Source organism: Leptonychotes weddellii, chromosome X (assembly GCF_054177405.1).
Source record: "Leptonychotes weddellii isolate Sample4059 chromosome X, ASM5417740v2, whole genome shotgun sequence".
In the NCBI taxonomy this organism is placed as follows: domain Eukaryota; kingdom Metazoa; phylum Chordata; class Mammalia; order Carnivora; family Phocidae; genus Leptonychotes; species Leptonychotes weddellii.
In genome coordinates, this window is record NC_138385.1 from 31839587 (window position 1) to 31843665 (window position 4079).

Consider the following 4079-nt stretch of genomic DNA (forward strand, 5'->3'; position numbering starts at 1 on the left):
CCAGTCTTGACTTGATTTGTTGGCACAGGAAAGATGGCGGGAGTGACCATCTCTTGAGACTCCTTTTGGAGCCCCTAGAGTTGGGAGTGGGGATAGGGGAATCTGTGCAACCTGAGCCTAACAGGGTGGGACGGATGAGGTTGGGGAACGGAGAGGGGGGACCCCTTCTATTCCACATTTAAGGATATTTGTGTGGTATTTGGGGTTACAAGATTTTGAAACCCCCATGGGATCGGACTCCACGCCAAAGCTATGCTGGCCAGATCTTCCAAGTGCAGACCACCCAACAGAAGAAAATACCAACTCCTTCCTCCCATCATCTCCCCAGACCTCCCAACAGAAGAAAATACTATCTCCTTCCATCAGCCTAATGGATGAGAAGACTTCATTCACTTGTTTCCACACTCAATATCTCATCTGCCCATCTTAGGGTAGGGTATGGAGGAAACTCCTCTCCTTTTTCCTTGATCCCTGCCTCTTAACAAGGAAGGATACCTAGGCAGGGGAGGGGTCTCCAAGCTCAGCAGAACCGTCTTTCTGTAAAGCCTTCAATCCCCGTCCTTACAACACTAGCTCCGACCACACTGGAGAGGACATTTTAAATACAGGTTTTCAGACGTGGTAGAGCTTTGTCAGAAATGAACTCTACAGTTCAAGTAATGTAATAGTTCTATATGGTCAACAGATGGCACTATGATATTACAATTAAGCTCAAAGAAGCTATTGCTTTTTTTTTTTTTTTTTTTTTTTTTTTGCAGGGTGAGAATTTTCTTCCCCTGCGAATCAAATGGTAGAAAAGAAAAGGAACCGGCACTTTTTGATTGTTTGCTATGCATCAGGCTCTGTGCCCAGTGCTTTATACTATTCGTCTCACTTTAAAGCCCATAACAACCTTATGAAGTGCTGTCATTATCCCCGTTTTCTCAAAAACAAGGAATTTAAGTCTCTGAGAGGCTAAATAGCTTACTCGAGATTGTTCAGTCAGTAATCATATCATGATTATTAGTCAGGCAATTATGTCTATTGACTCCTAGACCTCAACCTGTCCCAGGAAAATCTGCCGTCCCTCAGAAAGTGGAAATATCTTCCCTGCATTTGAAATACCGGCTGTGTGTCCACAATACTGTACCAAGAACCGTTCAGCTAGCAAATAACATGCATCTCTCAGAATCTTTACCTCTCTCACTTACGTGTGCATGTAGGTACTTACATACGCACACATATAATTGGTCAGTACACTTGGTTTTCCCCAAGGGAATCCAATGCACTAATACACACCACTATGTATTTGACAACAACACGAGTGCATCTCACAATTATTATGCTGAGTGAAAGAAGCCAGAAAAAGAGGATACAACTGGCCTGATTCCATTCTTAGAAAATCTTGAAAATGCAAAGTGCTCTCCAATAGCATGAAACTTATCATTGGTTGCCTGGGGAGGTGGGGAGGGAAGAAAGAAAATTAATACGACGTGGCCTGAGTCAACTTTGGGGAGTAACGACCACATTCGTTATTTTTGAACTACTCTCTATCTTGACCATCATATTGGTTCCATGACTGTGTGCATTTTTCAAAACTCAACTGACTTTTGCTGTAAATACATTTTTTAAAAGATTTATTGGAGAGAGAGACTGTGAGCAGGGGGAGGGGCAGAGGGAGAGGGAGAGAGAGAGAATCTCAAGCAGACTCTCCGCTGAGTGTGAAGCCCGATGCAGGGCTCGATCCCAAGACCCTCTCATGACCTGAGCCAAAATCAAGAGTCAGCGCTTAACCAACTGAGCCACCCAGGGGCCCCACTGTAAATACATTTTTAAGAAGTAAAGCCTTAGGACCACTTCACCCTAAGACTGATCCTTTAAAGTTTCATAGGTGTTATATCTAAATACATTAGAAACTCCTCCAGACAATGTTATAATATTTTTTCTTTTCTTTTTTTTTTTTTTTAAGATTTTATTTATTTATTTGAGAGAGAGAATGAGAGAGAGAGAGCACATGAGAGGGGGGAGGATCAGAGGGAGAAGCAGACCCCCTGCTGAGCAAGGAGCCCGATATGGGACTCGATCCTGGGACTCCAGGATCATGACCTGAGCCGAAGGCAGTTGCCTAACCAACTGAGCCACCCAGGCGCCCTATAATATTTTTTTCTTTGCTTTCAATAGTCATACATATTTTTTAAAAACTTAAGAGGAGGAAAGTAGTCTTTTATATTTACCACTTCTGTTTCTCTTTATTTCCCAAGTTCCAAGATTCTCTCTGGTATGATTTTATGTTCAGCCTAAAGAACTTCCTTCAGTATGTCTTTAAGAGTTGTTTGCAAATTCTCTTCGTTTTTCTTCATCTGAGAATGTCTTTATTTTGCCTTCATTCCTGACGGGTACTTTCACTGGATATAGAATTCTGGTTTGGCAGTTCTTTCAGCAATTTATTTTTTTTAAGTAAACTGTACCCCCAAATGGGGTTTGAACCCATGACCCCAAGATCAAGAGTCGCATTCTCTACCAACTGAGCCAGCTAGGTGCCCCACTCTCTTGGCAATTTAAAGACATTCCTTTGTCTTCTGCCCTCCCTGGTTTCTGATGGGAAATCTGCAGTATTTCAAATTATTATTACCATATGTATTATGTCATTTTTTTCTAGCTGCTCTCAAGATTTTTCTTCATTCGTGTTGGGCAGTTTTATTATCTATGTGATTTTTTTTTTAGGTCTATACAGTTTGGAGTTCACAGAGTTCTCGAATCTGTAAATTTATGTCGTTGATCAAATTTTGGGAAATTTGAAGCAATTATTCATCCAAAAATTATTTTCTGCCCCGATCTCTTTTCTGCTCCCTCTGTGCCTTTAATGACATGAATTTTAGACCTTCTGATATTGTCCCAGAGACCTTGGAGGTCTCTTTAATATTTTTTCATTCTTCAGTTGGCATATATGTTTTTAATTTAATTTTTTCATCTTAGAAATAAACATAGTGTAAATGATTTGATACACCTAATCCCCTGGGGTCAGGAAAAGATGGTGGAAGTGATCTCTAAGCCAATCCTAATGGGTGAAAACAATTAACCAAATGAAGAAGAGAGGGACCAACAATCACAGGCAGGAGAATGATGTGTGTACGTGATTTGCAATTAGTTTGTTACAGTTGAAACATAGGGAGCCAACTTGGAAATGATAAAAGATGGTGTTGGAGAAGTAAATGGAATGAATCATGCAAGATTTCAGGGTAAACACCTTTGACTCAATCAATCCTGAGGAAACTCTCAGGAGTCTAGATTGTCCTGAGGACAATTGGAAAATGAGGTTTTTTAAAAATGTGAAGTGAGTTTCTTTTTCTTCCTTTTACTTTTCTGATTTTCTCCTGTTTCTATAATGAAGGACACTTTTGTATTATATTTGTATTATATTATATTATTATATTTGTATCACTTTTGTATTATAACGGCTTTAAGTGAAATATAATTCGCATACCATACAATCCACCAATTTGAAGTGTGCAATCCAATGGTTTTTAGTGTATTTACAGAGTTGAGCAACCATCGCTGCAATTGATTTTAGAACGAGTTTATCCCTTCCAAAAAGAAACCCTGTACCTTTTAGTAGTCACTTCTGACTTCCTCCCAGCCCTCTTCCCCTCCACCCTAAGAAACCACTAATCTACTTTCTGTCTATGGATTTGCCTATTCTAGACATTTCATATAAATGGGATCATACAACATGTGGCCTTTTTTTTGGTCTGGCTTCTTTCATTCAGCACAATATTTTTAAGTTGCATCCATATTGTAACGTGAATCAATACTTGGTTTCTTTTTATTGCCAGATAATATTCCCTATACCACGTGTTATATATTCACTCACCAGTTGATGGAAACTTGAGTTGTTTCCACTTTTTGCCTATTATGAATAATGCTGCTGTGAACATTTGTGTACAAGTTTTTATGCGGACATACATTTTTTTTTTAATTTTTTATTCTTACGTTAATCCCCATACATTACATCATTAGTTTTAGATGAAGTGTTCCATGATTCATTGTTTGTGCATAACACCCAGTGCTCCATGCAGAATGTGCCCTCCTCAATACCCACC